Source organism: Chiloscyllium plagiosum, chromosome 16 (assembly GCF_004010195.1).
Source record: "Chiloscyllium plagiosum isolate BGI_BamShark_2017 chromosome 16, ASM401019v2, whole genome shotgun sequence".
In the NCBI taxonomy this organism is placed as follows: domain Eukaryota; kingdom Metazoa; phylum Chordata; class Chondrichthyes; order Orectolobiformes; family Hemiscylliidae; genus Chiloscyllium; species Chiloscyllium plagiosum.
The window spans coordinates 70,273,681-70,296,442 of record NC_057725.1 but is presented as its reverse complement, the minus strand read 5'-3'; positions in this window follow the sequence as shown (position 1 = coordinate 70,296,442).

Sequence of the window (22,762 nt, the reverse complement as noted above, 5' to 3'; positions counted from 1 at the left end):
AGCAACGCTGTGATGGTTCTTAGGCAACTAAACAGCTTGGCACTCTGAACAAGATACATAGAAGTCTTCACCTGCTCAGGTGCTCTCTCTCTCTTCTCGGCAGTGAAAGGTGCTTTAAACCTGAAGAAACCTGGTTTATTTTTGTTTCAGCCGTTCCTATGAGCTCTACCTTTTAATGAGTGTGTTAGGGACTGTTTCTAAGTAATATCCAGTCCTTCTGTCTGGTGTAAATCAACCAGAGTCTCAAAGATGCACTGTACAAATTTACCAAGGCTCTAAAGAAAGTACATTACAAAGACATGACAAAGAAGAAATGGAAGGGCAGGGAAAGCAGATGAATGGGAAGGTTATGACTTGGAGCCGGTGATCAAACCTGGTTAAATGAAGAGTACAGGAGTGCATTCACTGCGTATATCTAAAAGTAAGGTGTCAACCTGTTGAAGCTATAAAACAGAAATAGTTGCTTGCCAGAAACCATAAGAAGCAGCGGATAGACAAGGCTAATTGACTTCATCACTCACGGATAAGGCATAAGCTCTGCAATCCTGCCACCTCCCATCGTAAATGATGGTGGAAAAAATATAAAATCATTGCTTTCACTTGAACGTCGAGGCTGAGGGCGACTAAATAGATCATTTCGAAATTATGACAGGCGTGGAATGTAATTGATAGTCGAAGTCTTTTACACAGATCACAGGAGACATAGGTTTAACGTGTTATTGACAGGGCCAGACCCAGACATATAGTAAGCAGATTTGATTTTGTTTGTTTTATAATAGCCATACGTGCTGAGAAACAGTGAAAAATATTGTTTTGCATTCTCTTCAGTGCAAATCATACCTTTCCTAAGGCCATCAGTTTAATATAGTTTCACAGATTTTGAGCAGTGCAGAGAAGGATCAACTCTAATCTGTGACAGGCCCACTCATAAGCTTGATAACAACGAGGAAGAAACTGTTCCTGAATAAATTGATGCGTATTTTTAAACATTTACATCTCCTGTCCAATGGAAGAGATTAGAAAAGAGTATTGTTGTGGTGGGAGGGGCCTTTGATTATGTTGGCTGCTTTCCTGCAGCAGTGCAAAGTCAAGACTGAATCAATGGAATGAAATGTGATTTGTGTGATGGACTGGGTTGGGTTCACGCCTCTCTGTAATGTCTTGCAGTACGGGCAGAGCAGTCACCATACGATGCTGTGATGCATATGTTTAGGATACTTCCTGCAGTCCAATAAAAAAATGATCAGACTCATTGCCAAAATGCTAAATTTCCTTTGTTTTCTGAGGAAGTAGACGCACTGATGTGCTTTGTTGGCTGTAGAGTTGAAATGGATAGACTGATTGTTTGTAATATTTATTCGTCGGAACTTGAAGCTCTCAATGACCTCGAACGCAGCACCAATGACAGAGAACAGGGTCTGTCCTTCAGTCCATTTATTGAAGTCAATGACCAGTTATCTTGTTTTGCTGATATTGAGGGAGAGATTGTTGTCTTTACACTATATCACTAAGCTCTCCTTTCCTGTACTCTGTCTCACTGTTGTTTGAGATCCTACCCACTGTGGTGGTGTCATTAGTAAATCTGTAAATGGAGTTAGAGCTGGATTTGGCCATACAGTCATGAGATGGTAAGAAACATAGAATGGGGCTGAATACACAGCCTTGCATGGCACCAATATTGCGGATTATTGTAGATGAAGTGTTATCAACCATCCTTATTCACTTTGATCAGCAGGTCAGAAATTTGAAGATCTAGTTCAAGAGTTGAGGAAAGATTCCTTCGACTCAGACACTGTCGATGAGTATTGTTGGCATTATGGTGTTCAAGGCAGAGCTAAATCCAATCTATAGAAGTTTGATGTAGTTGACATGTTTTCCAGATGTTCCAGGGATGATTGAAGGGCCATGGAGGTGGCGACTGCATGGATATATTTCGATGGTGGGCGAATCACACTGACCAAAGCAATCTGGAGGCTGAAGTTAATGTATGCCATTCCTGATCTCTCAAAGCACTTCATAAATGAGATGCGCCATGATTGTATTAAATATAGGAGCAGACTCGATGTGCCGAATTACTGACTCCTGCTCCTATTTCTTGTGTTCATTTGTTCTTTATAGCACAGAGGGAGGGAGACATGTTAACGAATGGCCCTGACAGTCAATGAAGATCTACATACACGGCACGGTGGCACAGTGGTTAGCACTGCTGCCTCACAGCGCCAGAGTCCGGGGTTCAATTCCCACCTCAGGCGACTGACTGTGTGGAGTTTGCACGTTCTCCCCGTGTCTGCGTGGGTTTCCTCCGGGTGCTCCGGTTTCCTCCCACAGTCCAAAGATGTGCAGGTCAGGTGAATTGGCCATACTAAATTGCCCGTAGTGTTAGGTTAGGGGTATGTGTGGGTTGCGCTTCGGCGGGTCGGTGTGGACTTGTTGGGCCGAAGGGCCTGTTTCCACACTGTAATGTAATCTAATCTAAAATCTAATCTAATCTACACAAATCCCAATTCTCGGCTATTAGCACATCATGCTGGAGGTTTCGGCAATGCAATGTATTATCAAAATACCACACACGAAATATGATTGCTTATGATTCAAACATCCATCCTAGTAGTGATTGAGTGTGAGACTTTACGATCTTCTGGGTGTATGGCAGCTGATTGTAAAGTGAACCTCAGCAGGAACTGCAAAGAGGAGAGCCACAGAATAAGGATCACAAGGAGGCCAGGAGCTGCAAATGCTGTTGGGAGGGGGGCCACGTGCGCAAGAACTGCCCAAGACAGGGGAGGTGGGCCTGGGAGTGGGGTGTTGGTCAGATATGGCCAGAAGTGGCAACTTGAGTTGTTCAATGAATAAATTAATTGAAATTTGAAGAACATATGCATCTGACTCTCTCTGTCTCTGTCTGTCCCTTTTTGTTTACAGTGATATGATACCACACTCTGCTGGCCTCCCCGTTTCACTGTACAAGCATTTTTTTTTCCCTGCTACACTTTGCTCCTGTTCAATCTATTATTTCTGACAGCCTCACAATGACCTGAGTGACGTATAGGCGCAAGAGGTGACTCGTGCCAGGGCCGTGAGGCAAGGCAGAGCGCCAGGAATCTGGTAGCCAGGAGAGGAATCAGCAGCCACTGTCTGAATGAACGCAACTCGTTCTTTTGGTGAACTGGGTCGTTTATTCACCTTTCATCATGCAGTAAAAAGGCAGCACTTACCCCCTGAAATGCTTCAATACTATAAGACAGCACATGTATAACTGTCAGGAATCACAGAAGGATGAAAACTTTTAACATTATTACTTGGACAGATGTTCAGCAAAGTGGTCCTGCTTTCTGCCTCCCTCCATTTTCAAATCAAAAACTTACATTAGTTGCTTCCGACTGGAAAGTAAACTACCATGAATTTAATGCAGAAAACAAAATAAGTGGGATAGCAATAGTGATAAGGGGATTGCATTGTAAGGTGAGCAGGCAGGTGTCTGTGACAGCATAGATGTGACACCAGGTAGTACCCTGCCTCCCTGCTTGCAGAGTCTGGGATGTCACTGAGTGGTTGAAAGGCAGTCTGAAAGGGATACTAACCAATATAAGATGAGGCAATGGATGGAACCTTGAAAAACGCCTTGTTGGTGAAACTAGTTTACAAGTTAAATTGCGAAGTGAAAGTAAGCTACTGTCACACAGAGCGATGTAGGGATGGTAAGTGAGTGGGCGAAACATTGACGGTTACAATATAAAGTGGAGAGTGTGATGTTTGTCAGAAAGAATGTGCAAAGATACTTTCGTTTAAATGGAGAGGTGTTGTAGGACTTTGACGTAGACAGGGATCTGTGTGTCCTGGGATATCAAATCACATTGAGTTACTCTGCAGGGATAGCAAGGTAGTAACAGGGCAAAAGGATGTTGTTTTCATTTGTTCACTGAATATGAACATCATTGGCTGGGCCAGCATTCATCCTTCATTCCCTTCAGCCCTTGAGAAATTGGTACTGAACTGCTTTATGGAACTGGTGTAATCAATAAAACATTATTTTTTGGAGAAAATGAATGCAACAGAAATGAAACTGCAGCTTTTTGTATTCCCAGTGCCAATTTTAAACTTTAATGTTTGGGTGGCACGGTGACTCAGTGGTTAGCATTACTGCCTCGGAGTTCCAGGGTCCCGTGTTTGATTCCAATCTCAGGCGACTGTCCGTATGGAGTTTGTAAATTCTCCCATTGTCTACGTTGGTTTCCTCCGGATGCTCTGGTTTCCTTCGACATTCTCAAGATGTGCAGGTTAGGTAATGTTGGCCATGCTCAATTGTCCATAGAGATCAGAGTTGTGTAGGTTAGGTGCATTTGTCAGGGAAATGTACAGAGGTAAGGCAGTGGAATTTCACACCATAGGGATTCTCTATTCATTTACTCTAGACTGAGTTAGAGACTGAAATTTCATGTGTTGTCAACTAGCTGATATACAATACAACAAAGACTCTAAGCTAATTGAGGGGATCAATTCATAGAGCAGGGAGAGAATGAGGAAAACCAGATGTTGCTGATAAAAACTCAGCAGGTTTTGCAAAATCGGTGCATGGAAATCAGTTACCACTTCGGATCCGCTCACCTTTCCTCAGAACCAGACCTGAAAATTTAACTCTGACTTCTCTGCACAGATGTTGCCAGACCTGCTGAGGTTTTTCGGTAACTTGCGGTTTTGTTTCTGATTGACAGCACCTGCAGTTCGTTCAGAGTGTATTTAGGTCGAGAATGGGGTTCGGTGCACAGTAAAGCTCTCTCTACACTGCAGGTTTTCCTATCCCAGGCCATGTTCACCGTGGGGTTAGATAATGACTAAACCAACCCCTGTCCCCACATTGACCCTATCAAACGCACTTAGCATAGTTATATCACTGGCTTAGAGGCAGAGTATATTTCCCTGCACACTTCCTCCACCTAAACCTCCCAGGGTCTGGGGATAATAGAGTTACGTACAGTGTACAGATCTGTCCATAAACACTCCCATGTCAGGGGAAGCTCTGGGTTAGATTACAGGTTAAAGCTGCCTCTACAGTGTCTCTCACAAACACTTACACGGCCATGCGCGCACACACACATACATACTGTCATGCCGTCACACATGTTCAGTCACACACACAGGACAGCGTTACAAACTTCGCAGATCTGGTGAAACAACTCTGTGTTGACAATGATGAGAAACCGTCCGCTGCTCTGAAACTGGGGCTGCATTCAATTGGTTAACGGAACCATTGTGCACTCGCCATCTCACAGTGGGGAGAAGCTGTTCACCTGCACTAGTGTGGGAAGGAATATGCTGTGAAATCCAACCTACTGAAACACCAGCAAGTTAAGAAATAAAGAAAGTGATTAGTTTTTACTGTGCTTCATCGTCTCCCATCGTCTCAACCAGAAGTTTTGGTATGAACACCAGACGACTTTGGAGCAGTGCCAAAAAGTTTAACTGTTTCGTAATTGATGATCGGAAGTTGTACATTGTGACTTCCTTCCAATGAAGTTAATAAATTCCAACAGAAACGAAATACGTCCCATGGTCCTCCTGTTTTACAGCCGCTATTTCATTCAAAACCAATTCTTCAAACATCGGAGAATTGCCTGATTTTCTCCACATTGACCGTGCAGGAATTGCTTGTTTGACTGAGTAGTCTCAAATGGTGCTAAAGAATATGCAATCAGGTGTGGCATGGTGGCTTAGTGGTCAGCAATGCTTTTGCACAGAGCCAGGGTCCTTGCTTCAGTTGCAACCTTGGGTGATATTCTGTGTGGAGTTTGCACAATTCTCCCCATGTCTGTATGATTTTCATCCCAGGGCCCAAAGACACGCAGGTTAGGTGGATTTATCATTGCTAAATTCTTCAGGGAAGTCTGGGTGCGATACTTAGGCCTGGTAGATGCAGGGTTGCAGGAGGGTGATGGGGGAGGTGTTATTCAGGGTGGAATAGTGTTTAGGCGATAAGTGTGGACTTGTTGGATTGATTGCCCTGATTCCACACTTGAGGGACTCCATGTTTCTGCGAATCAAATATCATTGTACAAATGTCATTGAAACAGTGCAGAATGGTTGGGCCTAAGGCACTAACCTGCGTAACCTCTGCAGTGATGTGCTGGGCTCGGGATGATTGACCATCAACAATTGCAAGCATTTGGGCTCAATGATTACACCCACTGGAGAGTGTTACATAGTCGATAGCATACATGTTCACTTTAAAGTAGTGTATTTTCTGCATTTAGAAGACTACGTAAAGGGCACGCTTTGCTCTTGATTGAAAAGCCTGGGCCCAAGCTATTCCAAGGAGAGTGATACCAATATGACCAGGCACTATGCCAGTACCGTGGCACAATGGTTAGCACTGCTGTTTTTACAGCGCCAGAGATCTGGGTTCAATTCCCACCTCAGGCGATCTCTGTGTGGAGTTTGCACATTCTCCTCGGCTCTGCGCGAGTTCCCTCTGGGTGCTCTGGTTTCCTCCCAAAGTCCAATCCAAACATTTGCCGGTTAGGTGGATTGGCCATGCTAAATTGCCCATAGAGTTAGGGGAATGGGGGTGGGGGTGGACATGTTGGGCCGTAGGGTCTGTTTCCACACTGCAAGTAATCTAATAAATTCAGGACAATTGTATAATAATTTACAAGTATATGAAGTGCAAAAGAGTAACTAACCAGAAAAAAGGGCCCCTGAAAATCGAAGAGCCATCCATACGTAGTGCCATAGTTATTAAATATGTTTATTCGGCACATTGTCACCTGTCCTCACGGTTACTTGTCGCCACGTGTTACGAAACCTTAAGTACATTGACGACAATCACCTTCCCCCCTCCCCCACCACCCCTGCCAAGATACGATATCTTGATACAAAGTAGAAAAATAATGGATTCGAAGTTAAACTATAATCCACTATAGCCCTTCGTAAAAAAGTGGAAAAACACAGAAATACAGTTAAAATTTCAACAACACAGCCCGGAAGTGCCTGGCCATGTTGGTGTCACACTCCTTACAAAGACTCAACCTCCTACATTTCGCTGCTTTACACCTGTTCTTTCTCGATGGGTGAGGTCGTAAAGAAATATATCACGTCATTTTTACTTTGGAAAAAGACATGGAAGCGAGGGACCTCGGGGAAATAAATCCACGGTATCAAACGAGGCTACATGACAGCAGAGGAACTGCTACAAGCCTTAAAATGTATAACTGTAAATAAAAACGCAGGACTTGTTCAAGTACACCCCAGATCATTACTGTAACTAGGGTGGAAATTCGTGGCACCTTGCTGATTTATTGGTACTTCTGCTCAAAGTTCTGAGGAAGGGACACTGGATCCCAAATGTTAACTCTGATTTTTCTGCACAAATGCTGCCAGACCTGCTGAACGTTTCAAGTGCATTCAGTTTCTTGTTAATGATTTGTATCATCCACATTTCTTTCAGAATTTATTTATGTCATTGGCAGCCACGGTAGAGGTTCTGGAGTTCTGGAAGACTCTTAATGTCGTGACATTACATTGATTAAAGTCTGCAAAGAAAAGCCCAGGAACTACAGACCGATTAGTCTGATATTAAGAGTGGTTCAGCGTTTGGATTAGATTCTGAGAGATAGGATCTTCATCTGTTTGGAAAGGCAAGTACTGATCTTGGATAGTCAGTACGGCGTTTTCAATGGGAAATTGTGTCTCACAAAATTGAGTATAAATTTTCAATAGATGGTGAAGAAGATAGATTAAGGTAAACCTACATACGCTGTCTTTATGGACCATAGTGAGGCCCAACAAGGTACGACATGTTAGACAGGTTAATATAGAAATATCACGACGGCTCACGGAGAGCGAGCATATTAGATGCAGAACTGGCTTGAAAGTAGGGGACAGAGGGTGGCTGGTGAGATTTGTTGTGACCAACAATGTACCAAAATGATCAATGTTGTGCCCACTGCTGCTTGTTATTTTTATAAATGACTTAGATGAGAATCTCTGCATCATTGATAGTGAATTTGTGGACTCTTCCATAATGGCTCGTGTAATGGAGAGTGAGGAATGCCATTTAAAAGGAAAACGAGATCATGATCCATTGGGCCAATGTACCGATGATTGGTAGGTTGGACATCATTCAAACAACTGTGAGGTGTTCCATTGTGTTAGACAAATCAGATCAGGAATTACAACTTTAACGGAAAGGCCTTGGGGAGTGGTATCATACGCAAATACCTGGAGGTGCAGATACATAGTTCCTTGAAAGAGGAGTCACAGGTAGTCAAGACAGTGAAGACAGCATTAGACACGCTTATCTTCATCAGTCAGAGCGTAAAGTAAAAGAATTGGAACATTTTGCTGTAGTTTCTTAAGAAAATGATAAGACCACATTTGAAGTCCTGAGTACAATTCGTGTCGCCCTGCTATATGTAGGATGAAATAAACTGAAAAGGGTGCAAAATACTTAACATGATGTGATAGCTTTCAGAGTCTTTGAGATATAAGGATCGCCTGTATGGGCTGGGAATCTATCCTTTTGGATATGAGGCTGAGGATGCCTTATAGAGGATTATAAAATAATGAAGGACAGGGACAAAGTGAATAACCAAGGCCATATCCCTCGGGAACAGGTTTCCAACACCAAATGGCACAGACTTAAGGTGAGCACCAGAGATTTGAAAGACATCTAAAAGGTAAATATTTTGCACAGACTGTGCTCTGTATATGTCCTGAACTGTCAGAGAAAGTCATACAGCGGAACGCAATGTCAGCAGTTAAAAGAAAATTGGATGGGGATATGAATAGGAAAGTTTTAGAGTGATATGACTCAAATACAGACAAATAGAATTAGTTCAGTTTAGGAAAGCTGGTGAGCATGGACAAGTTGGACGGACGGTCTGTTTGCATATTGTATAATTCTAAGAGCCCAAAACTATATACGACCTCTTTCATCACCAATTCTTTGTTGCTTTCATTTCATTTCTACATCAAAGATACACTTCAAAGATCAAGCTTCTGTTACTTTGAAAGGAGAGTTCCTAACATTTATGTGTTGCTGTAGACTAAAGTAGCAGTCAAAGCCGAATTGTATTTAAATGCCATCTGTAACTTTTTTTGCACGGGATAATCCCTCAGTTTACCATTACCAGCAAGTTGATCTGTGGTTCATTGACGAGTGTAGGTAAACATGCTAAGGTGAACCGAAACCTGATGACAACCCATTCAAGATAAAACACTTGAACATAGAACATAGAACATAGAACATAGAAAAATACAGCGCAGTACAGGCCCTTTGGCCCTCGATGTTGCGCCGATCCAAGCCTACCTGTGGGCGGCACGGTGGCACAGTGGTTAGCACTGCTGCCTCATAGTGCTAGAGACCCGTGTTCAACTCCCGCCTCAGGCGACTGACTGTGTGGAGTTTGCACGTTCTCCCTGTGTCTGTGTGGGTTTCCTCCGGGTGCTCCGGTTTCCTCCCACAGTCCAAAGATGTGCAGGTCAGATGAATTGGGTATGGTAAATTGCCCATAGTGTTAGGTAAGGGGTAAATGTATGGGTGAGTTGTGCTTCGGCGGGGCGGTGTGGACTTGTTGGGCCGAAGGGCCTGTTTCCACACTGTAAGTAATCTAATCTAATCTAACCTACACTATCTTCCTTATGCCTATCCAATGCCCGTTTAAATGCCCATAAAGAGGGAGAGTCCACCACTGCTACTGGCAGGGCATTCCATGAACTCACGACTCGCTGAGTAAAAATCTACCCCTAACATCTGTCCTGTACCTACCACCACTTAATTTAAAGCTATGCCCCCTCGTAATAGCTGACTCCATACGTGGAAAAAGGTTCTCATGGTCAACCCTATCTAAACCCCTAATCATCTTGTACACCTCTGTCAAGTCACCCCAAACCTTCTTTTCTCCAATGAAAACAGCCCCAAGTGCCTCAGCCTTTCCTCATACGATCTTCCTATCATACCGGGCAACATCCTGGTAAACCTCCTCTGCAACCATTCCAGTGCCTCCACATCCTTCCTGCAGTATGGCGACCAAATCTGCACACAATACTCCAGATGCGGCCGCACCAGAATCTTATACAACTGCAACTTAACCTCAGGACTCCGGAACTCAATTCCTCTACCAATAAAAACCAGTAAGCCATATGCTTTCTTCACAGCACTATTTACCTGGGTGGCAACTTTCAGAGATCTGCGTACCGTATCATCCGCAAACCTGCTCACCCAACCTTCTAGCCCCTCCTCCAGGTCATTTATAAAAATGACAAACAGCAATGGTCCCAAAACAGATCCTTGCGGAACACCGCTAGTAACTGCACTCCAAGATGAACTTTTACCATTAACTACTACCCTCTGTCTTCTTGCAGCCAGCCAATTCCTAATCCAACCCTCCAACTCATCCTCAATGCCATACCTCCGTATTTTGTGCAGTAGCCTACCATGGGGAGCCTTATCAAACGCCTTACTAAAATCCATATACACCACATCTACCGCTTTACCCTCGTCCACCTCCATAGTCACCTTCTCAAAGAATTCAATAAGGTTTGTGAGGCACGACCTGCCCTTCACAAAACCATGCAGACTATCCTTGGTCACATTATTCCTATCCAGATGTTAATAAATCCTATCCCTTACAATTCTCTCTAAGACTTTGCCCACAGCAGAAGTGAGACTCACCGGCATATAGTTACTAGGGTTATCCCTACTCCCCTTCTTGAACAAGGGAACCACATTTGCTATCCTCCAGTCATCTGGCACTATTCCTGTAGTCAACGAGGACATAAAAATCAAGGCCAATGGCTCTGCAATCTCCTCCCTTGCGTCCCAGAGAATCCTAGGATAAATGCCATCAGGCCCAAGGGACTTATCTATTTTCACCCTTTCTAGAATTTCCAACACCTCTTCCCTACATACCTCAAAGCCATCCATTCTTTTTAATTGTGACTCAGTATTCACATCGGCAACGATGCCCTGTTCCTGAGTGAACACTGACAAAAAGTATTCATTCAGTGTCTCCCCAATCCCTTCAGCCTCGACACGCAACTTCCCACTACTATCCTTGACTGGACTTATTCCTATCCGAGTCATTCTTTTATTCCTGACATATCTATAGAAAGCTGTAGGGTTTTCCCTAATCCTACCAACTAAGGACTTTTCATGTCCCCTCCTTGCTGCTTTTAGCTCTCTCTTCAGATCCTTCCTGGCGACCTTATAACTATCAATCGCCCCAATTGAACCTTCATGCCTCATCTTTACATTGGCCGACCTCTTCCCTTTAACAAGGGATTCCAATTCCTTATTAAAGCACGGTTCCCTCACACGACCCTTTCCTCCCTGCCTGACAGGTACATACTTATCAAGGACACTCAATAGTTGCTCCTTGAACAAGCTCCACATATCAATTGCACCCTTCTCTTGAAGCCTACTTTTCCAAGCCACGCATTCTAAGTCGTGCTTCACCGCATCATAATTTCCCTGCCCCCAGCTATAACTCCTGGCCTGCAGTGCACACTTTATCCCTCTACATCACTAGAGTAAAAGTCACCGAATTGTGGTCACTGTCCCCAAAGTGCTCACTTACCTCCAGTTCTAACTCCTGGTTCGTTACCCAGAAGCAAATCCAGTATGGCCTCACCTCCTGTTGGCCTGTCAACATATTGTGTCAGAAAACCTTCCTGCACACATTGGACAAACACCGACCCATCTAACGAACTCGAGCTGTTGCTTTCCCAGTCAATATCTGGAAAGTTAAAGTCCCCCATAACAACCACCCTATTACTTTCACTCTTCTCCTGAATCATCCTCGCAATCCTTTCTTCTACGTCTCTAGGACTATTAGGAGGCCTGTAGAAAACTCCTAACAGGGTGACCTCACCTTTCCTATTCCTAACCTCAGCCCAAACTACCTCAGATGGCGAGTCTTCATCCATCGTCCTTTCCACCGCTGTTATACTATCTTTGACAAGCAATGCCACACCTCCCCCTCTTTTACCCCCACCTCTGACTACTAAAACATTTAAACCCTGGTTACGTTCTAGACAGCAGAACTAACATTTGATGGAGAGGGTCAATTGATTTCAAAATTAACAGATCAGAACGAATGTCTGCAGTCCCACCACATAAGATGTCATGGGCGAATAAACAGCTGACTGGGGAAGATGACCCCACAGGTATTGCCTTCATTAATAATGGACTACACCTGATCATCAGTGTAAAAGACAGGATGTTGTATCTGCCCCATCCTTAGTCAGAAGCGTTGAGTCAATGATCCACCTTAGCTTCGCAATGAAGTCCAGAGAATCACAGATGCCAGTCTTCAACCAATTAGATTCACTGCACGCGAATTGAAGAAATAACTCGACACAGTCGGTACTACGAAGACAATAAGGCCTGTTACCATTCCTGCACTAGGACTGAAGACTTGAACGACAAGCCGTCTCTGAAATGGTCACTCTAACGCCCATCCAATTGTATCAAACTGCTCTGAGGTCTAAAAGGATCACACTGGACAGAACACCCGGTACCAACCTCGGTATCGGAAAAGGGAACAGGAAACATCGTCCTGTTGAATCCGCAGAGAACTCCTTCCTAACATCTGAAACATTGTCGGAACATTCATCGAGCTTTATCACAGACTGCGCAGAAACATTGAGAAAGAAACACATTGATCCTTCTCCATTCTCGTTCATGGCGGAACAACTCCTCAACGCACTTTCCCCACAAAACATATCCCTTTATGCGATAATCATCAGGAAACATAAACTGCACTACTCCATTCTGTCCTTCGACTTTACTCCTCCATTTCCATTGCCCTATAACGTGTGTTGATTAAATGCGATGTGGCTGAAAAGCGATTAGTGAATTGTACATTTTTGTGTTGTTAAAGCTAGCCCCCGTTCAGTGGTAGGCAATTCTATACTGGGCACCAGGTGAACAGAAAAATCCAGGCTCAGGATCGTCCACCAGCAAAATTCAAATTCACTACATTCACCGAAAACAGCAATGTGATCTGTTATGCAAGCCTTGGAACTGAGCTTGAAATTGGAATTGAAAGCTACATTTTGAAGGAACTTTACTTCAGACCAGGGGATGGAGAGGCAGAATTTTGCGTCGGCATCACGTGATCTATTGTTTTGTGCTCTTTCTGCTGAAGAACTTCATAAAAATTATAGTGTTGCAGTCAGTGTTTGCAGTGATAAAGTTTTACATTTATTGTGGTATTTCATCACCGTATATACGATTTAATGACTTACTTAGACTGAGCTTTTTTTTTTATTTGACTGAGCTTTTATTTTTGGTTTGATTTTATTTATATTTTTGAGAGCTAACCCTTTAACGTGTTTTTTCCCAGAGGTCCCATTATTGATATTGTATGATTTTAAATAAAACAGTGTTCCACATGATCACAGTTACCACATCATTGGGGAACTACTTGCCTTGATCGCAGAGCATCTGCCCTCATAGCATTCTCCTCCTCTCTCTCCCTTAGCTTAGTGTCTATTTATATTTAGTGCCTTCACTTCTGCAGACTTCTGTGGTAGAAAGTTCAGCAGGTTCATGAGTCTCTGAGTGCAGATATTTATACTAATCTGAGTGCAGAATGATCTGCCTGCACTCCCTGCCTCCAATCTGTTTCGCCCGGTCATAGCTCTATATATTTCCAGATAAGTCCACTCATTTTCATAAACTCCACAAAATAAAAATGCAGTCGACCCAATCTCTGCTCCCACAACAAGCCTGTTATCCCAGAGATCAGTGTGATCATCTTTCGGTGCACTCCCACAATGTCAAATTTCTCCATTATTAGGTATGGAGAACAAAACTGCACACAATATTGCACAATGTTCAAAATGGGATTTCATCAAGGCCTTGTATATTTTTGTAAGACACCATTACCCCTGCACTCTAATCTCCATGAAATGCTGGTCGGTACAACAGTTATATTCCTAAGTGCTTTGTGTTCCTGCAAAATTGCTTTCAGTGACTAGTGTACAAGCCGATCCAGATTCTTTTCATTGTTACAGCTATCCACTTGCTGAGTCTATGTACACTGGTCAGTATGTCGATGCCATTCCCGGTATTGACTTCTGGGTTCAGATCTCACTGCTCTGTATAGGTCAACATTTCTCAACCAATTCCTTCTCAATTGGATGATGTTGTTCTATTGTTCCCAGCAATGTCAGATCCATCCACAATTCTCTTTATCTGCCACGTATTTGCCAATTCACTTCTCTTGTCTCTGTCACTTTCAGCTTTTTCGCATGATCCTCACCCACTGACAATCCGACATTGGTTATTACCATCAACAGTTTTCGAAATATTGCATTTGATTCCCTCAACCAAATGGTTGATATGTATTGGTATTGTCTGGGGCCCAAGCACCGATGCCTTGCACTCCAAACAAGCATCCATTTTTCCTACTCACTGTTTCCCATCAGCTCTCCCATTTTAACACCAAGTCCACGTATCATGCACAAAACCATATAATTTTAATTTGCACACGAGACTTAGAAGTCTCTCAAAACTATTACCATAAATCAAATTCATCACCTCTATCGCTTGTCTCTCTAATATATCTATCAGATGGTTTCTTAAACATGTTTCCCATTTCATAAATGTATGTTAAGGTTTCCTATGTTCATTCCTTTCTTTTCTGAAATGCTTTCCGAATAGGCTTACTAATTTCATTCTATTTCCTTTTCTCATTAGTCTTAGGTTTTCTCCTGTTGCTGGGAAAACTTTATTAATGAGTTGCTTTTTTTCTGTGAATGCAGAACTCAGGTTGCTGTATCATAGTTCTGTTATATTCTTGCTCTCCGTTCTACATTCCCAGGTTTCAGAATGTAAGGAAGCTGAAACGTTGACTAAAAGGAACAGCTGCGGTTTGTTCACTCTGTAATCTTACAACTGACTTACTTATTCACTCTTCCTTCCTCGTGGAGCATTGAAAACGTGTCTAATGAGCCACTCCTGCTCCACAGTTCCTACGTTACATTCACTCCCATAGAACCGCCTCCACAGAAGCAGATGGAGACCATTTCCTCCACATTCTCAGTTTCTATTATCACATTATCACATTCTCAGTTTCTATTCAGAACATAATGGGTGATTGTCCATGACCTGAAAATGTGTTGCTGGAAAAGCGCAGCAGGTCAGGCAGCATCCAAGGAACAGGAGAATCGACGTTTCGGGCATAAGCCCGACGTCAATTCTCCTCTTCCTTGGATGCTGCTGACCTGCTGTGCTTTTCCAGGAACACATTTTCAGCTCTGATCGCCAGCATCTGCAGCCCTCACTTTCTCCTCGAAGATTGTCCATGACAGTCAAGTTCCAATACAATTGCCTTTTTTTTCTCACAATGTTTCAGATTAAGCTTCATTTCTTCTGGTTCCATCATCGCAGAGCTTAGTCTGGTGAAATTCCTTTACACTGTTTCTGTTGCAATGAGATCATTCCTTTTAAAGGAGAGAAAATCTGTCCACAATACACAAAATAATATCACAAAAACACTCTCAGAGATGGTCACAATAATTACATGCCCTCATTTGCCCATCTCTGTGCCTTTCTTGAGACACAAAAGCCCATTGCTTCTCTTTGCATTGCCACTGACATGGAGTTGAAAGTTCCTGACATCTGTATTTCAGCACCAGTAAGACCTGCACCAGAGGTATCGTGGAGATGAACACTTCGGGACAGACTCAATCAGAAGGAGTGTGCTTGAAACTGCGAATGAACACCTACCTGAATGGTAATGACGTTCAAGAAGTTGGGGCACAGACAAAGGAAGGGAGCAATCTTTCCTTTTGTTCTTCCCTTATTTGATTTGTGCATCTCTGATCAAGCCTGAATCTTGTGCCCATATTGAACTGAGTGACTGGTTCAGTTGTTCCATGGGACGTTGAAGAATAAAACACATTGCCGTGGGTTTGCAGTCACTCAGGGACCTGACCAGGGAAGGATGATTCATTCACTTCGCTAAAAGACATGAGGGAAGCAGATATGAACAGATTATTATTCTCTGGCCCTGGATCATGAGTCAATGACTCAAGCACCGTGTATGAAAGACTCAGTGGAGATAACAAGTTAGAAATCCTCAAATGCAATTATCCTATAATGGACACATTGTAGGAAGGGATTTGGAAAAGTTGTATGCGGACATAACAAAGGTAGAAAGGACAGATTATTTAGAAGTTGCACTGATGTCGGTACCTGGCATGATTAGTAATTCGGGATGATATGGAAATGCACATCTGTTCAGGACAAAAAGGATTATAAAGTTTGACAACATTCTAGTTCCTTTTCGCACAGTAGTGAGTGATTTGTCATGAATACTTTGCTCCTTATAATTCTTCAGGAGTGGAATCTTACTTTCGAGTTGGAAACGTTGACTTCCAACTTTAAAAATGTTAATTAATATGAGCAGCAATTCAGTTTCACCTGGTTTACTCGACAGATATAGTTACTTACCAGGAACACCAATTATAGCGAGGATGAGAAAATAACCAGCTTGAATAATAATCAGTACATAATAGATCTGCGATGTTAATGTGATCCAAGGGTGATAAAGCATGTAAAGTTCCTCGGATAAAATCCTGTTCATTGTTCTTAAGTTCTGATCCAATATTGACACATTCCAGTCTAACAGTCCGAGATTCTCCTCTCTCCTCTCCTCTCTGGAGCTGCTGATGATTATCAGTGCAGTCAGTGATGTTCCCACTCAGACTATCAAATAACGTATTGAACCGAGACTCTAATTAATATAAGATGCAAACCCTTTAGTGACACGTTTAAGATTCACGGAGACTGATATCAATCAGAGTGGTTGAACAAATAGCTCCAATTAATCCATTTCCATTCAATGCTGTCTTTAAAAAATGTGTAATACTGTTAAAAATTTCCATGTTTTGGATGGGATAAATGAGGATGACTGAGGGAAGAAATGCTGTAGATCATAGATTACTTGTGTATGACCATGCAATCTGCTTTGGATATGGGAGTAATGCCAGAAGATTATCAGAACATAAACATACATATACTCCAGACTATCGGGTTGTGTCTCTGGCTTTCAAGCTTGTCAATATACTCAATTCAAACTTGAATGGAGTTTGATATATTTGGGTTAGAATTTAAACTGATTGGCCGAATTCGAATTTAATTTTGCTTCCAAGCAATGAACTAATCAAGTTTTTAGACCTAATGTTAAATTGTTACCTTTTTAATTACACTTAGGTTCATAGAGTCATAGAGATGTACAGCATGGAAACAGACCCTTCGGTCCAACTTGTCCATACGGACCAGATATCCCAACCCAAACAAGTCCCACCCGCCAGCACACGGCCCATATCCCTCCAAACTCTTCCTATTCATATACCCATCCAAATGGGTCTTAAACATTGCAATTGTACCAGCTTCAATCACATCCTCTGGCAGCTCATTCCATACACGTACCACCCTCTGCGTGAAAACGTTGCCCTTAGGTCTCTTTTATATCTTTCCCCTCTCACTCTAAACCCATGCCCTCTAGTTCTGGACTCCCAGACCCAGGGAAAATACTTTGTCTAGTTATCGTAGCCATGTCCCTCATGATTTTATACACCTTTGTAAGGTCACCCCTCAGCCTCCGAACCTACAGGGAAAACAGCCCCAGCCTGTTCGGCCTCTCCCTATAGCTCAAATGCTTCAACCTTGGCAACAATCTTGTAAATCTTTTCTGAACTCTTTCAAGTTTCACAACATCATTCCGATAGGAAGGAGACCAGAATTGCACGCAATATTCCAACAGTGGCCTAACCAATGTCCTGTACAGCTGCAACATGACCTCCCAACTCCTGTACTCAATACTCTTGACCAATAAAGGGAAGCATACCAAATGCCTTCTTCACTATCCTATCTACCTGCGACTCCTCTTTCAAGGAGGTTTAAACCTACACTCCAAGGTCTCTTTGTTCAGTTGGTGCGCTGTCCGGTAGTTGGGCTGCATTGAACTTTCTTAAATGTACACCGACATAATTCACAACACCCCGCTTATAAAAATTGAACTGTCATACTGCAAACGTGTCTTCATGTTTTTCTATCATTTAAGCAGATTACCCTGACATACCAATAACTTTCCTGTAAGTTCACCTTAACATCTTCCCATATGCATATACATACAGTGTGTTATAAAAAAAGACAAATCTCATCTCAACTCTGTCTGCTAAACCAGCGATAACGCATCTGTGATTCTTTCGAACTGCAACATGTATGATTTTTAAATTTAAATACTGTAACATAAGTCTCCTACAAAGTAGTCTCATATTCTTATTTTAAATGCGTTCTAAGAACGCAAGCGAATTGTGGTTAGTGCACGCAATCATCTCCGGCAGATTGAGCTGATATGCACAGCAGAATGTTGGAAGGCCAGTTCCAAACTTAAGAGTTCCTTTTTGATTGTGAAATTTTCCTCTGGTGGATGTTAATCGTCTTCGAAAAGTAACTAACTGGCAGTTCAATCTCATTCTCATTTTCCAGGTGTGCAGCTCCAATTCCTGTCACTTGAGTCAATGGCGACTTCAAAAGGTTTTGAAAAATTTGGCGAAGCTGAAACTGGTTTGGTGGTTAATACTGGTTTAAAATGATCGAATGCCTCCTGGCATAGTTCTGTCCACTGAAACTTTGTGCTCATTTTCAGCAAATCGGTTAAAAGTGCCAATACACTGCTGAAGTTTTGAAGAGACCACTGATAGAATCCACTGAGACCGAAGATTCTTTGTTCGGGGTTGATAGTGGAAGTACCTCATTGGTGTTTGTCTTTGCGTTCCTTGGGGTCAACCTTCATTACCGAGTTTATGTCCCGAAAAAAAAAGCCACCTCTGCTTTCGCGAATACAGTTTTATTTATGTTTATCACCGGTTTTGCTTCTCACATTCGCTCAAAGAGCTCTGTCAACTGTACCATGTGATCTTTCCAGGACATCGTCCACATCGACTGAACAGTTTGTTATCCCAATCACAACACTGTTAATGAGTCTTTGGAATGTGCCAGGCACGTTCTTCATTCAAAAGGCCATCACTTTAAACATTGGACATTTAGGGTTACAAGCAGAAATTTATTTTGGCGTCCTTGATAAAGTTACCTGCCAGTAACCATGCATGAAGTCGAACTTGGTGATGTGACTAGCTTATCCAATTTTCACCATACAGTCCTCTAATCTTGGAATTGGATATGATTCAGATTTTATAATTGCGTTGACGTTCCGATAATCCACATCGAATCATTGAGTTCCATACGGTTTGGGAACAAAGTCGATCGGCGAACTCATTTCTCTCTGGCTTGGTTCCATGATGTTCTCATCGAGCATGGCCTCCACTTCCCATTGGACCTGTTTGCCTTTGAGAGTATGAAGCCGATAATGATGTTGTTTTACCAGAACAGTAGTCCCTATGTCTACTTCATGTACAATAACATTAGTCCTCCCTAACAGATACTTACATTAACAATATACTGTAGTAACAAATTTTTCAACTCCGTTCTCTGCTCCCGATGAAGATATCCGTCTAATCTATCCAAATCTTCAAGAACTTCTTCATTCTTAATCTATTTTGAGGCACCCTAAAATCCATATCATCCGCATTTGATTCCTTACTCTGCGGGGCGTTAACTAACACTTGTTTCTCTGGTGCTTTGTCGCCAATGTAATACGGATTTAACATGTTCACATGACATACCTGACACCATTTCTTTTCCGACTGACTTACTAAAGAGTTCCCCTGACTCAGCGTTTTCTCAATTTGGTAGGGACCAATACACATGGCTTTGAAAGGATCTCCTGTCACTGGTAAGATTAATAACCCGTTATCCCCCTGGTTAAACGCCCGAGCCTCATGGCTTTTATCTGTCACCTGCTCTATTGTATACTATGCCCACTATATCTGCTGTTAAGCTGTCTCATCTACTCGATTTCGTTTCTCCCTCACCTCCGATATATATTCTACGTGTGAGATCTCCGACTTTAGTCCTGTCAGTTTTTCTTTAATCAACTTCAAAAGTCCTCTCACTTCATGACCGAATATTAATTCAAAGAAAGTGAACTGAACAGATGCGTTTGAGGCATCTAAAAGTGCAAATAATTCAAATGGGATACTTTATTCCAATCATTCGGGTCATCCTGACAGTATGCTCTCAACATGGGCTTAAGGTCTGATGCCACGGTTCTAAAGCTCCCTGGGATTCAGGATGTTATGCACTGGTTTTAATGTGCTGTATAATAAGTTATCCATAATCTCCTTAAACAGCCTACCAGAAAAAATTGACCCTTGGTCCAACTCTATTTGTCTGTGTCGCCCATATCATATGAAGAAAACTACAAACTCCTCTACTATTCTTTTTGACTTCATGCACAGTCATGGAATTGCCTCTGGAAATCTGGTAGACACATCCATTCTGGTTAACCAAGTTTTAGTTCCCAATTTAGTTCTTGGGAGGGGACATACACAATAAATGATAATCCACGTGGAATATTTCTTAAAATGGAATTGGCAACAAAGGTGCTGCTTGTAGTACTGCCTGTGGCATACCGACATTTGGCATGAATGACAAGTATGGCAAATGTTAACCACTTCCTTGTGCATTCCAGGCCAGTACAATTGTTTTTGTACCTTAGCCTGAGACATTCATAACATTTGGTGACCTCCTACATGAAGTTCTCGTGCTACCTGCCACACTTTCTATCTCCATGTTATCGGCAACAGAATCTGATGCACATCAGCCCATTTCTCCTCTGCACTAACCTGCCGATTTCTGGCTGAGGATTCGATCTTTCAGATAATAACCCTCCGGAATTCTGCCTGCCTCCTTTTCAGAGTATGAATTCATATATATATTTTTTATCATCTTGTCTTGCCATCGGAAGTCTCTTCACCTTTCAGGACTAAACACTTCTGCCTGCCCCTCTGCCTGTTCAGGTTTTTCCTACACCATTACAACAAACAGGGTATCCATAAACTGAACGGAGAGAGAGTGAGGACTGCAGATGCTGGAGATCAGAGCTGAAAATGTGTTGCTGGAAAAGCGCAGCAGGTCAGGCAGCATCCAAGGAACAGGAGAATCGACGTTTCCGGCATAAGCCCGAAGAAGGGCTTATGCCCGAAACGTTGATTCTCCTGTTCCTTGAATGCTGCCTGACCTGCTGCGCTTTTCCAGCAACACATTTTCAGTATCCATAAACTGAACCTCAACTTCATTGTCTTTCTCTTTACTTTTTCATTTCGTGCTGTGACTTATGACAGTGGGATCAGGTCACCACAGAGTGTAGTAAAATACCGTGGTAATTCTGTTTAACTCCTCATTTTCTTGGACTTCCTTGGGCCCCTCCACAACAAAGAGTATCATTGTCACTTTGGATCCTGCCAAATCATTCCCACCAACAAGCAGATTTCCTCAAAATGACGTTACACACACTCACCTACGTTCTACCCAGCCCCACCCCTCCCAATTATCTCCCTACCACGAGACTCCAAGCCTCATTGCTGATGAAGGGCTTTTGCCTGAAAAGTCGATTTTTTCCTCCTGCTTAGTTGCTGCCTGACCTGCTGTGCTTTTCCAGCAACAGATTTTCGACTCTGACAGTAATTCACACTGTAACTTCCCCAGTCTGAATTTGGCACTCCAACCTGATCTTACATATGGGAAATCTAAATTTGTGTCCATCTGTTCCTCACATTGCCACACTCTCGGGGAACAGATCAGAAGCAGTGTATATTCGCTCACCCCTTAGTATCAGCAACTCGTTAGATCCTGTATCACTCAAAATTAGAACTTCTTGTCCTTGTCCCCAACTTCTTTCTGAGTAAACTCAACACACAGAGGCGATTTTTTTTTGTCGATCACGTACTTACTCCATACCCAGCCGCTGCCTAGGCTGTGCACCCTCCTGTAGCTCCCCAGCTCTTCTTGGGGTCATCTTTTCCAACAGCACCATTCTTTCACGAACAGCATTGCGTCTTTACCTTCCCCATCTTCTAGCAATGAAAATATCTTTTCCCAGTGCCCTACTGAAAACACAGGCACTGTAATTTTCTGTATCCCACTCCATTGTTGTGAAAACACCTGATGCCTTTCACCTCCTGTCCACTCACTTGCGCTTCTTTTACTTGGAGCAAAATCTTATCATTGTTGTCTACTCTTGGTTTAGTCGTTTAGGATATCCTGCCTCTTCGGAGGATATGTGGAACAGTCCATCTTCCACAGCTACACTGGCACCACCCCCCACCTTTTCCTCCGCTACATCGATGACTGTATCGGCGCTGCCTCGTGCTCCCACGAGGAGGTTGAACAGTTCATCCACTTTACCAACACCTTCCACCCCGACCTCAAATTCACCTGGACCGTCTCAGACTCCTCCCTCCCCTTCCTAGACCTTTCCATTTCTATCTCGGGTGACCGAATCAACGCGGACATTTACTATAAACCGACTGACTCCTACAGCTACCTAGACTATACCTCCTCCCATCCTGCCCCCTGTAAAAACGCCATCCCATATTCCCAATTCCTTCGTCTCCGCCACATCTGATCCAGGCGGATCAATTCCAACACCGTACAACCCAGATGGCCTCCTTCTTCAAAGACCGCAATTTCCCCCCAGACGTGATCGACGATGCCCTCCACCGCATCCCCTCCACTTCCCGCTCCTCCGCCCTTGAGCCCCACCCCTCCAACCGCCACCAGGACAGAACCCCACTGGTCCTCACCTACCACCCCACCAACCTCCATGTACAACGTATCATCCGCCGT